The following is a 14,874-nucleotide window of genomic DNA, read 5'->3' as shown; positions in this document are numbered from 1 at the left end:
AATCTTTGATCTCCAACAAGGTTAGGTAGACCTGAACAGTAGTTGACCCACACATGTAATACATGATACAAACAACTAGACAAGTACTAACAGAAGAATATCAATACATGTCATAATTATCATAGACAACTATACATATACCAACAAAAATGTATGATAAGAGTGATATAAACTTACCTCTTATAACTTGGAGATGTCCTGTCACAATCTGGTCCCAAAACATCGAAAAGTCATATCGAGAAAACTAAAACACAAAATCAAAACAAACGGACAGCATCTTCCCCGTAACTGCGACAATATGAAGCATATATACATTACCACAAGACTACTCACAAGCAATAATCAATAGCCACACGGCTGGAATATACACAATCACGTAGTTACATACAAAGCCCACTTGGCTGGAACAAAATGATCATAACCACGCAGTTGTATAATAAACAGCCCACATGGCTATACTAAAAACACTGCAAAAAAATGAAAGGAAAGCCCATACAAACCAAAAGGATACAATGTGTGCCGACACTTCTTAAACAAAACAAAATACTAAAAACGGTAAAGAAGCCACATGGCTAAACACCAATACAATGTCAATATCATAAAGAAAACACATAAGAAAACAAAAGTGAAGTAAAGACCGTCTTTAGATGTGACGTGAGATCGGCAGACAGGATACACCAAGCGACTCCATAATCATCTACCTGTTACCTTAGGAAAAAGAATACACAAATGTGGTGGTGAGTACGAGTCACTCAGCGGGTAATAGATAAGATAGTGCATAGTCAAAATAAAATATGGAGATCAAAGTATACAGTCTCATCAGGGAACTAAAAACATGATCATAAACTGACATAATGAATGTACATACTCAATCTGGATTCAACACATAATATCATGATCATATGGTCATAGTAAATGAACCTATCCAATCTGGTATTAACTTATAAAGTCAAGAACATAAATGTAATAATAAATGCACATATCCGAACCGGTCAAATATACATAGTGTAATAAACAATAAACTCACCAGAGATCATCAATAATCTGCTCATAACACCTGAGCAATATAACCGGTAGCATATACATGTGTAATAAATGACATGTATAAAGCATGACAACCATATGCAGCAAATATAGCTCATTCAAGTGGAACATATCACAATCACATGTAGCTAGTATCTACTAGACATGTATACAAATATATCTACACAGATGCACCGTGCATCATATGCAAATGCGCATGCATGCTCCATGGTCACCCCCACAACCTCTCGAGACACCACCACCCTTGTATGGCCGAGAGACTTGAATCTGTGACAACTGTACTATCCTCCAATCATTATATAGCGGTCGAGGTGAACAGTTCACTAAGTAGTTATCTAACTACATAGCATTAGGGTCCCTGACTGCTCATAAGGTCGGATATTACTCCAGCCGCTGAGTGGCCGGGTGGCACAATAGGACTAGCTCCACTCCAAGGTACCACTCTCCCACACTGGCCGAATGACAGCTAACATGACTAATAACTAGCTCATATCGAAAGTGAGTAATGATCGCATAATTAGCTCATACCATATGTGACCAATAGTCGTTAGCATGCATATATATATACATGATTGTCAACTAGCTCATACCACAAGGGAGCAATGGTCGTCAGTGTGCATATGATGTAATGATACACATGATATAAAAAATCATGATATCGACACGATATCGACAGAATCATCATCAATGCAACACCTCAATCCATTATAAATACCTCTAGTACATGATCCATCAAACACCTATATCTATAGGTATGGGTAGATCCAACAAGTGTCTACTAAATATCAAATACAGTAAGTAGCATCACCAGACACATACACACCAGACACATACACACCATATACGTACGTAACATACAATGTAGGTATAATCAACATAATACCTCCAATATCACACCAAACATATACAATCACTAACATAGATATTATCGACATGATCCTCCAATAGTACACATCAGACACATGTACGCACAACATAGATACAATCAACATAAAACCTCCAATAGATGACACCGGACATGTGTACACATACAACATATAAATGTACGGTCAACATGATAACTCTTATGGCACATACCAAACATGTATACACATAACACCATTTGCATAATCAGCATGTTAAGTCAGTCAACAAAACGTATCCTATCATACATACTCTACATGTGAATATAACAACAGAGTATAGATATTCAAATCTTAAGACTGTATATAAAATAAATAGATTATCTCAAAGGTCAAGCATAAATATCAAGCAGGATAACAATAAAGATAGATTTAAGGTAAAGTAACTTAATCCATCAAGTAAATGCAACCATGCACTAAATTCAAAGAATTAAAGAGACCAAGGAAGAAATACTTGCCTTTATATAATACGCCTCTGAAAGAACCCTCACATCAAGATGCTCGTCTCAAACCAAAGTCCTGCGATCACATAATGTATTTAGCTATTTATATATATAGCAAATAGCTAAATAAAATCCCCAATTTAATTAGAGTAACTCTAATCAAACATGATCTTTGAGTAATCCCCCAATTAACCTTAAACATATTACAACCTAATCAAATTAGTTTATACATCAATTAATCCAATTATTTAATCATGGAAATCTTTTAGGATCGATACACTCAATTCATCTACAGTATCAATTGGATAATAACTTCATATTGTCACTTAATCCAATGATCCTATTAACGATCATACTGCCATCTATATCAATTAATCATGAAATAACCATCCTGAATCAACTACAAAACTCACCTAAATTCGTAGCACAGCCACTTGACCCGTTGTTGGAGGAGGTTGAAGCTGGAAATACTAAGCGAAACAAGGTGGAATCGCTGTCCAACCAATCAATGCCCCAAAATCAGCACCTAGCATAGAACCAATGCCCAATTCACAATTAGAACTATTTCAATTGAGCACAAGACCAAATTCTTGATCCACAACCTTCAAACTAACCACTTACCCCAATCAACGCTCACCTTCTAGTCAGATCAGTTGATCACCCAAATCAGCAGTTCTCAGCTCTTCTGGAGATGGTGAATCTGTCCAACAGCCCTCACCGCCTCAGGGATCGTCGGTCCACAGTGGTGGCATGAATCCAACATTACATGGGCGTAGCTATAAATCTAAAATCCAAAATGTGTCGATCTGATGTCAAGCTAGATGCAGAGAAGTAAGCTAAAAGTAGAGATCTAGGGCACCACAACGTGCCCCTGCTCGTACCTGTAGAATGTCGACTCGAGTTGAATCGTCGGCGGCCAGCTGGAGGGATCTAGGGTACGGCTAGAAAGGAAGCTCGGGTTCTCAACTTTCGGCGAGTGCTTGATGTCCGCGGCTAGGAATGGGAAGGCGGAGATGAGGCGACCTAGCAGAGTGGCACCAGCGTCAACAAGTTCAAAAGAGAGTCGGACGGTCGGCGTCGCATGGAAGATGAGAGGCGATGTTGTAGCTTTGAGGTTACAAGGGCATCGCCGGCTAAGGAGAACTGTACTGGCGACGATTGGCTCATCGAGGTGGTCGGTGTCGATCGGAGTGGAAGGGAGAGATCTAGAGCACGGGGTGGCATCTGCGCCGATCGTGTGAGAAGGAGAGGAGAAGAAGTTCGGAAGCAGAGGAGAAAGAATAGGGAATCGAGTAGGGATAGAGGGGATCAGTGAGATGAGAATGAATTCATAAGTTTTGGGCATTTATATACTTACTTTCTCAATCAACTCCCACTCAAGGGATATTTCAAATAGACTTTCCCTATACCTAATAGCTCTATCCTCTTAAATATATCATACGGACTCTGTTTAATTCTCAAAAAATTGCTAAAAATTTTTAGAAAATCTAATAAAATTATTTCTCAAATAACCTTATTATTTAATTATTATTTGGGTGCAGAGGAGTCTCTGCCTGACAAATGGACAACATCTCCCCTGTAACTGTGACAATATAAATCATGAATACAACCACAAGCTATAATCATCAGCCCACACGGCTGGAACATACACAACCATGCAGTTATATATATAGCTCACTCGGTTGGAACAAAATGATCACAACCACGTAGTTATATGATAAGAGCTCACACGACTGTACTAAAAACACCGTGAAAAAATGAAAGGAAAGCCCAAACAAACCAAAATGATACAATGTGTGTCGTCACGGCTTAAACACAACTGAATACCAAAACGATAAAGTAGCTACACGGCTAAACACTAATACAATGCCAATACTATAAGGAAAATATGTAAGAAAACAAAAACCAAATAAAGACCGCCTTCTGATGTGATGTGGAACCGGCAGACAGGATACACCAGGCGACTTCACAATCATCTACCTGTTACTTGAGGAAAAAGAATTCACAAATGCAGTGGTGAGTGCGGGTCACTCAGCGGGTAATAGATAAGATAGTGCATGGTCTAAATAAAACATGGAGGTCAAAATATACAGTCTCATTAGAGAAATAAGAACATGATCATAAATTGGCATAATGAATGTACATACTCAATCTGGATACAACACATAATATCATGATCGCCCCTAGCATAATAAACATGCATACCCAATCTGGATCTAACACATAAGGTCAATATCAAAAATGACATAATAAATGCACATACCCGAATCGGTCAAATACACATAGTGTAAGAAACAGTAAACTCACCAGAGATCATCAACAAATCTGCTCGTAACACTTAAGCAATATAACCGACAGCATATACATGTATAATAAATGACATGTATGAAGCATGACAACCATATGGAACAATCATATCTCATACAAGTGCAACATATCACAATCACATGTAGCAAATATCTACTACACATGTATGCAAATATATCTCCATAGATGCACCGCACATCATATACAAATGCGCATGCATGCCACATGGTCACCCTGCCACCTCTCCAGACATCACGACCCTTGTATGGCCGAGAGACTTGGGTCGATGACAACTGTACTACCCTCCATCACTATATAGTGGCCGAGGTGAACAGTTTACTAAGTAGTTATCTAACTACATAGCACCAGGGTCCCTGACTGCTCACAATGTCAGATATCACTCCAACCGCTGAGTGGTCGGATGACACAACAAAACTAGCTCCACTCTAAACTACCACTCTCCTATAGTGGCCAAATGATAGCTAACTTGACTGACAACTAGCTCATATCAAAAGGGAGCAATGGTCGTAGGACCAACCCATACCACATGGGAGCAATGTTTGTCAACATGCATATGTATATATGATTGTCAACTAGCTCATACCACAAGGAAGCAATGGTCATCAGTGTGCATTGATGCAAAGATACACATGATATAAATAATCATGATACCAACACGATATCGACACAATCATCATCAATGCAACACCTCAATCCATCATAAATACCTCTGGTACATGATCCATCAAACACCTATATCTATAGGTAAGGATAGATCCAACAAGTGTCTACTAAATATCAATTACAGTAAGTAGCATCACTGACATGTTCACACCATATATGTACACAATCTACAACGTAGGTATATCAACATAATACCTCCAATATCACACCAAACACATACAATAACTAACATAGATATTATCGACATGATCCTCCAATAGTACACATCAGACACATGTACATACAACATAGATACAATCAATTTGAAACCTCCAATAGATAACACATCAGACACATGTTCACACAACATAAATACAATCAACATGAAACCTCCAATAAATAACACCGGACATGTGTACACATACAATATATATAAATGCACGGTCAACATGATAACTCCTATGACACATACCAAACATGTGTACACATAGCATCATTTGCATAATCAGCATGTTAACTCAGTCAAAAGATATCCCTTATCATACATACTCTACATGTATATACACAACAGAGTCTATATATCCAAAAGCTAAGACTGTATATGAAATAAATAGATTATCTCAAAGGTCAAGCATAAGTATCAAGTAGGATAACAATACGAAGAGATTTAAGGTAAAGCAACCTAATCTAATAAATAAAAATCATGCACTAAGTTCAAAGAACTATATAGAGGCCAAGGAAGGAATATCCACCTTTATCTATCGATCGCGATAAACCAATCCCACATCACGCTTCTCGTCATTGATCAAGGTCATGTGTTATATATATAATGTATCAAATTATATATATTACAAATATATGAATCGTGTACCAAAAGAAATAGCTATCTTTAGCGCATTAGCTAGTACTGGTTAATTTGTCCCTCTATTGATTAAATCAAACTATTTCTCCCACCCCAGCTTAAATCATCCAAATGCTCAGCTCACATGAATCATTATTAACCCTTAATCCTTCCATAATTGCTTATAATGGAATAACCTTAACATTCCATAATCATTTTAGATTAAGTTCAAGTAAAATTCACCTCTTGATTTCACTCAAACACAATAGCATCAATTAAAACACCTAATATGTTACCAATACAATTTCAACAATCCATCCACATACTTCCATTGGTTAATCACTAGCTAAGCATCCACATTACCAGGTAAAGAAAACCATCCAACAATCTGTTAATTACTCAATTCTAGTTAACAAATTACTCTTATTACCTCTTCTTCTTCAGCAACTTGTGATGGCACAGATCCGGCGAAGCTGACTTCCAGCTAACAGTGATGTGGTGGCCAAAACCAAGCAAATCCTCTGCCTTCAAAAACATAACCCCTAGATCAACACCACGTAAGGATTAGATACCCAAAACTTGTGCTAGGGTTAACTTCTACTTACAATTTTGTGACCAGGAAGCCTAATACTCCTGGCAATCAAGTGGAAAGAAAGATCGATCTGTGAAGCAGAGTACCAAGGATACTGCTAACCCTCAATTAGCCAGCGTCTGCCGAGATCTAGCACCGGTGGCTGCAACTTCTCTTCGACGAAGGAAATCGGTGTGGCAACGAAAAAGAGACAGAAGGCTCGGCGTTGAAGCTTGCAGAAATCAGGGAAAGAGGATGATCGGGTGAGGTTGGCTCCCTCTCGAAGCTCCGATGGTAGATCCTCGCGAGGAATGCCGAGGGGAGAAGGAAGAAATCGACAATTGAGTGGAATGAGCGATCGTAGTGCTCGAATGAGGAAGGAAGGAAATCATGGAGAAGAAAGGGAGAGCACGACATTTTAAGGCTAGGGTACTGTAGCATTAGCCTTTATACTTAGGTTAACTTAATTAAGCTCTAAGTCCACTCCTTAATCAACTCCCACTTAATGGTAATTCCAAACAGACTTTCTTCTGTCCAATAGATCCATCCCCTTAAACATGTTGTACTGCATCCATTTAAATCCTGAAAAATCTAATAAGGTTATTACTTAAATAATACTTATTATTAAATTTACCATATCTAACAGTTTGCAATGGTCAAATCCTAGTAGGTCAATGTTGACCAGATGTTAAGCATGATATGAAAAGTCAACCAAGTCAAGAAAGACTGAATGTTTGATAATTATGAAGTCCCAAAGGTCAAAATTGACCAGATCCAAGGCAAGGAAAGTCTTGGTAGATTGGAGTCAATTAGATACTAGGCAAAGTGAGAGTTCAACCTTGGTAAAGCTAAAACAAAGGTATTAGTTGAAACCACAAATTCGGGTTTAAGGAGGAGGGGGTGCTATTGTGATGTGAGCAATCGATTACTGAGTGTTAGTAGTCGATTGATGAACCCTAAACCATGAGTTCGAAGTTTGAGGAAGTTTAAGGAAATTTACAATGTGATCACTCAACTGTATACTAGACAAAGTGAGAGTTCAACCTTGGTAAGGCTAAAACAAAGGTATCAGTCGACTGATAAAAGTTCAATTGTCTATTGATGACCTAAAACCATAAATTTGGGTTTAGGGGTGCTATTGTGATATTAGCAATTAACTACTGAGTATTAGTAGTTGATTGATGAACCATAAACCATGAGTTAGAAGTTTAAGGGGATTTACAATGTGATCAATTAACTATTGTGTTTTAGTAGTTGATTGATGCGTTACTCAAGTGGTGCACTTGACTTATGTTCATAACACCGTTGAAGTAAACGAAAAAATTTGTAATTGATCATGAAATTCAATTGATAATTAATAGTTGACTTTTATTGGTATAGTAGTCGACTGCTACTGAGCTAAATGGAGTCGTTAGGCTGATAGGTGTTAGCAGTTGACTGTTGAGTGAAATGCAATCACAATAGCAACCCTATAAAAGAGAGTTTTGTGGAGGTTTTGAGTTGCTGGTTCTTAGCTAGTTCTTCAAAGTTTTGAGGAGAAGTGTTGTTATATTCCAAACCTTCAGGAGACAATCCAAAGCAACCAAAAGTAGTTAAAGAAAAGATTTATTATTGTAAAGTGATTTCATTTGCATTGTTCATATTTGTTATTATATCTTTGTATTCTTACTTGCATTACTTATAAGAATAGAGATCGTAAGAGGTTTTTCCTCCCCTAGAAAGTATCTGGGAAAGAGAAATGTTAGACCGTGGAATAGAAACTCGGAGTTCTGGACCACATAAAATTGAGATGTTGTGCTTGTGTGTTATTTTTATATTTGTTTATTTTATTTACTCTTGCATATTAACATTTTTATAGACGATCACATGATTAACAAACACAAAACAAACAAATTATTTTTCACTCTCTCTAGCGACATAATTAGTTCTAACAAATGGTATCAGAGCAAGGTCACTTTTCATTGGACTAAATGTCAAGAGAGTAATAGTGCTATACGAAGAGGAAAAGATATGATTTTGGATTTTTTTGATATCCAACAAGTGGTATAAGAGTGAGACCGAGTTTACGTTGAAGGAGCACTGTACTAGAGGAAAAAAAGTCATGATTTTGAGTCCTTAGATGCCTACAAGTGATATCAAAATAAAAATTAGAATGTATCCCAAAGACGAATTTGGATACGAGACCCGAGTTACTCCACTATCCAAAATAGAAAATGTTGAGTATTGAAGATCACGAATGGAGTATTTCTTGATAATGGACATTAATAATTGGTTCATTCTACTGGAGAGATTTGAAACTTCAAAGGATAGCAAAGAAAAACACTTAAAGAAAAAGAAATGAACTAAGAAGCAAGTTTAAAAATCGAAGACAAATAGCAAGGAAACATAAATTCTTGTAAAATTTTACCTAACAATGTTTTGTGCAAGATAGATGAGTACCAAGATGCCAAGGAATTATGGATGGAACTAATAAAACTTTATGAAGAACCCTCACCGACACAAGAGAAGGACGAGCGTAAGAAGGGAGAGTACTCAATGGTTCGAGAATAAGAACACTTGGAGGTTGAGAGGTGTTTAACATCCGAGATGGAAGATGAAGAAGCATTCATCTAAAGGATTGAGGGGGGAGTATAAGCCATTGACACTAGAACAAGAGGAACCCTCGACATCCAGAGCCAATGAAGAGGAGGCTTGTACCATCTTTACGAGTGTAGATATCTCAACTCATGCAGGTGAAACAAGTTTAAACTTTTAAAATAAAGATCATATTATATGATTTGAGTATAAGGAGAATGGACTATAAGAGCAAGTATTCAAATTTGACAAATAAGAAAGCTTAAGTGTGACCTAAGGCAAAGGAGAAGCCATAGGAAATCAAACCTTATGTCCTATTTACTTGAGAGGATAGATTCAAAAATTGAGGAAAGTATTTTTCTTGAATAATTTTCCACTATTTATTTCATGATAAAGGATGGATTCTTTATTCTTTCCATCATTTACTTGTTACAAAATAATCAATGCATGGATTCATAAATCTATCTGCAGATTGATTTATGAACAATTTTTTATCCACCCAAATCAGATGGAACGACTTTCCTTCCCTGTCACCATCTCTGTCTACCATTTTGTGCTTGCCAAGGGTGGCCTTGCGGTGAGCGATCACTCTCTCACACACTTTCCATGACCAGCAAGCGGCCCTGTGCCGCCCCACAATGAGTAGTTGGTGGCAACACTCTCACATGCTCATCGCAAGTAGCAAGGGGTCATGCGCTCGTTGTGAGCAACAGGTAGCTGCACATGGCTACGAGCTGTGGGTGTCCCTACTAATCGCCCCATGCGACCATCAACTACTTCATCATTTTTTTCATCCATCCTTCCTCTTTCCTTCTCTTTCTCTTCCATTCTCTCTTCCTCTTCCTCTTCCTCTTCCTGCACCTCCTTCCTTCTTTTTTTTTTTTGTATCCGGGTAGTTTTAGTTTATATATCAACTAAGTTCAGTTATCGTATTGTTATTTTCTATTTAACAAGACGAAGGCTCTTTAAATGTTTGGAAGACGTCTTCTATGAACAATACAGGCACCTTCAGGCTTTAAAGGCTCTTTTAGTGAGTACCAACCTCAAGTAACTGTTTATTTCCATTGAGTTATGGATAAAACTTTATTCACTTGAAGGCGCCTTGAACCTTTTTGAAGGCGCCTTCCACCCATGGATAGGATTTTCCAAGAGCTATAAAAAGGCCCCTGGAGGTAGGTAAAAAGTAAGGCTAAAGAAACAATCTAGAAGGAAAAGGAAGGTCTGGTGTTACAACTGCATTGAAGAAGGGCACATCAAGGACGACTGCCCCAAACTGAACAAGGCCAAAAGACCAACAAAATCGAAGCTCAAAACTCTGAAGGTGACGTGGGATGAAACATCATCATCAAAATTCGAAGTTGAAGAATACGCCGAACTATCCCTATTGTTAGACCATCAAAGAGAAGAGGGAAGCAACTAAAAAATGAGCATCGATGAAGGAGGAAGATCCTTAGATGAAAGCTACGATGAAGAAGGAGCATCACAATACAAGGTAAGTGAGATACACATACTATCTCTCAAGCAGTCTTTTAATTTTATTAAAATGCTTTCAAAGAATATAGTACAACTAGAAAAAGAAAATGCTAAGATAAAAATGACCTTAACCAAATCATGTCCCTTAGAAATGTATGATAATTTAAAAATAGAAAATGAAAAATTGAGAATAGAAATTGAAAAGTTGAAAAATGAACATGCATATTCAAACAATCTTAAACTAAAATTTAGAAATTATGGTAGAATCAACTGATATATTAGAAATCACCATGGATAAATTACGAAAATTTCTAAAAATTATGTACCTTCCAAATTTTTAGTAAATCCAGTAGGCAGAAACCTATATTGTGTTTCAAAATATTTTTTAGATTAAACTCTATTTTCTTATTATCTCAGTAAAAAAAATATTTTTAAATTTTTTTTTTCATAATTCGAGTTAAAAAATTTTCTATTCTTATGATGATTTAATCTTTAATTTTGTTTACTGTTGAGTTATTTTTATAAAATTATTAACAAAAATTATACTTTGACATTTAAATTTATTTCACAAACTTAAATTTGAAAATCTTATTTTTCTGTGATAAAACATAATATTCTCTATCCTTACAAATATTTTTAATTTTTTTTTCGAATAATGTCTCATTTATTATAAATTATTTTTCTAAAAGATAATTATTAATATTAAAAATTTAACAAAATATAAATTTTGAAAACATTATTTTTTTATGCCATTAAACAATATGTCTCATACATCCAGGAAAAATAATAGAATTTTTAGAGTTGAAAAAATATTTTTAAAGATTTATTTTCAAAAATTAGTTTCTATAATGAAATAATTTTTTTCTTTTCGAACACAAAGTATTTCTTTGTGTAAATTTTTCTACTAATCTAATTTATTCTGTTTAGATTCGAAAAATATTTTCAAAATTTTTCAAAATAAAAAAGTAATTTTAAATATTATTTATGACAAAACAGAAGCTTAATTATTAAAAATAAATATGCTTGAAAATTATTTCTGAAAAATATTAGCCTACTAGTAATATTTGTAATATACCCATAAAAATATTTGTTTAACACTTTATTATATTTTTCCCTATTTTTTGATATGATCAAATGTGGAGAAATAGCTACAGGCGGAGTTAGGATTTTTTTTTATATTTAGACTTTTTTACTTAATTTGCAAGCAATTTGTTATCTACTCTAGTTATGTTATTACATTTTTAACCCTAACTTGAACTTGGATTGATGTACATCAAAAAAGGAAAGATTATAAGTACCCAAGGGTAGTTTTGATGTGGTCAACCAAGTTCAGCTTGGTCCTGTTGTGTTTGATCCTTGTGTCTAAGTGTGCAGGAGCTTAGGAACACAAGAAGTCGAGCGGAAGACACAGCTAACAAGAAGAATGACACGGGAAGGGAGTCGACGGGCTCGGTGCATCCGAACGATGAGATGTTGTAGAAGAGTACACTGGCGGATAAGAAGGACGTGTGTGGCGGTCCGAGGGACGAGAAGCCAGGGAGGAAGGCTGCTCGAGGAGAAGGCTAGAGTTGGGTTCGGGTAAGCTCAATTTTGGATGGTCGGAGCATCACCCAAGAAAGCGAAGTAAAAAATGGTTAACAAGGGAAGTTAATCATTTTTGGATGAATAGTACGAAGGCGCCTTCAAAGACGTGGAAGACATCTTTCATGAACAGTACGAAGGCGGCTTCAAAGGCTTGGAAGGCGCCTTCTATGAATAGTATGAAGGCGCCTTCAGTGAACAGTATCAACCTCAAGTAACCGTTTGTTTCTGTTGAGTTATGGATAAAACTTTATCCACTTGAAGGTGCCTTGAACCCTTTTGCAGGTGTCTTCCACCCACGGATAGGATTTTCTAGGAGCTATAAAAAGGCTCCTGGAGCTAGGAAATATTCAACAACTTGAATAACAACTCTTGTACTCTTTCCTAGTCTATTTTTTGAGTTGTCAACGTCTGTAAAAGGTTTCTCCGCCTGCAACGAAGGATATCTTCTAGTGTATTTCACTACCTTAGATTAACAAGCATCTAGGTTGTAACCAAGTTAATTTTTGACCTTCTTACGTCTTTATTTAAAGTTATTTAGTTCAGTTTTATTACTGTTATTGTAATTATGCTACTAATCAAAGGATCGAGAAAGGGGTTTTTTTTAGGCAATTCACCCCTCCCTTTTGTCGGCCCCGCTACGCCAACACTTTTCCCTTCGCTTTTCTTTTTTTTCCATTTCTCTTCCCTTCCTACAGGGATTTTTTTTTTCCTTCTTAAATTTATTTCCTTCCTTAGTCCACACCTTCAAATAAACAAAGCTTTAGTATGAAAAGGCAATGAGCACATAATGTGTTTCTCATACAACCAACAAGGATATTATCGAAGTCAATATTCAAGGGGAAGGAACCCCAAATAAGGATAAGAAAGGAAGTTCAAATTTAGGGGAGCTTGTAAGGAATCTCAAATTTAGGTGGTGTCTTAGAGTAGATATGATGGGCCTAGGTCCCTCAATGAGTCTATGCCAAAAGTACTCAAAATTGTGTAATTTTAGAAACTCACAGGATATAATCTAGGCTGTGGAATTTAGATTTAAAGGCATGGGCAAACCCAAGAGGCTGTAAGGAATGCACTAGTCATGATTTGAGTCGACTTTGATATGGTTAGGGTCATTAGTGAGCTTCAATCAAAATTCTTTAATGCTCGCATAGTGTCCAAATGCTGAAATATTAGGCATGGTGTGGCTGCAAGGAAGCCAAATGGTGGTGTCTTGGAGTGAATATGATGAGTATATGCCCCTTCAGTGAGTTTATGTCAAAATTACTAAGGCTGTGTAGATTTCAAAAACCTACAAAAAAAAATAATCTTGACTTACGAATTTAGGTTTAAGGGCATCATAAGACTCAAAAGACTACAAAGAATGCATTGGTTTTGACTTAAACTTATTATGAGATGGCTAAGATTACCAGTGAGTTTTGACAAAAACTCGCTGATAGCCATAGAGTGTTGAGATTAAGTGGACTTTGACATTTTCAAAAATAAATGAGTCCTATGAACATATGTGCTAGTTTTGATTGAAGATGATAATGTTATAGTACTAATTGCATTATTTTTTTACTAGAACTCACAAGAGCAAAAATAAAAAAGAAAAGGGGGGGGGTGTTTATAAAATGAACAATAAAAAAATATATCATAACTTTTGACTTGGATATCAAAACGAAGTGATCATTGGTTCGAATCGAAGCTCGTTCAGATAATGGATTTCACTCAAAATCTATTAATAGACATAGAGAACTCTAATCAAATCCATTCCAAGTGTACAAGTTTCTAAAGTGCCTCGGAGTCTATATATGTCCAGAGATATCAGAAGGTTTTCAAAGTAGAGATGTCAAAACTAGGAATAAACACCATAAATATCTTCATTGCAGTGCTCTCTTCCATTACATGTCAACTTTTCAAAATCTAAATTCTTAGGTCCATCAATGAATTTCAGTCACAACTCATTGATGGATCTAGAGAGCTCTGATTGAAGCCCCCGAGGCTATAGTGCAGCGGCAGGGTATCCAAGTTGTCACCCAGGCACCTGCGATTCGAGTCCCAGCTATAGCGAATTTACAGGAATTTTTCCTCCAAATGGGGCACGCAACTAAAAAATGATGGGCTCCTGGGCTGCCCGCTGCGAGCACTTCTCGATTTACCCTAGTGGCCGGTGGAAAACTTCCGTGGGGCCGGGCCGATCATCCCAGACTCGACGTTACCCAGCCTGGTTAATCATTTTTTAAGAGAGCTCTGATTGAACATATTCCAACTCTTGTAGATTTCTGTAGCGCCCCGAAGTCTAAATATGTCATTCTTTATTTTTTTAAAAAAAAATTCAACACCATAGCTTAACACACAAGCACCGCTGTGGTACTAGTTTTTAAAAACCAGTACCACAACAATGTTGGTGTAATTAAGTTGTGATGTTTTTAAAAAATCAGCATCACAATGATTGTTGCATGTATATAAAAAAGAGCAAAAAGTTTAACTTAATTT

The 14,874-nt window shown here is 36.5% G+C and overlaps 1 long non-coding RNA gene across 1 annotated transcript; it reads right to left on the bottom strand.

The window, feature by feature from the left end:
• Window positions 1–402: 402 nt before the first annotated feature.
• Window positions 403–3,697, bottom strand: LOC122046464. Its single transcript, XR_006130302.1, has 4 exons — window positions 3,271–3,697; window positions 3,011–3,173; window positions 2,803–2,915; window positions 403–2,465 (listed from the first exon to the last, which is right to left on the bottom strand). It is a non-coding gene; the product is annotated as an uncharacterized LOC122046464 (long non-coding RNA).
• Window positions 3,698–14,874: the final 11,177 nt, after the last annotated feature.

Source organism: Zingiber officinale, chromosome 2B, assembly GCF_018446385.1.
Source record: "Zingiber officinale cultivar Zhangliang chromosome 2B, Zo_v1.1, whole genome shotgun sequence".
Classification (NCBI taxonomy): Eukaryota; Viridiplantae; Streptophyta; class Magnoliopsida; order Zingiberales; family Zingiberaceae; genus Zingiber; species Zingiber officinale.
The sequence above is the reverse complement of the archived record's forward strand: the minus strand, read 5'-3'. Positions and strand labels throughout refer to the sequence as shown.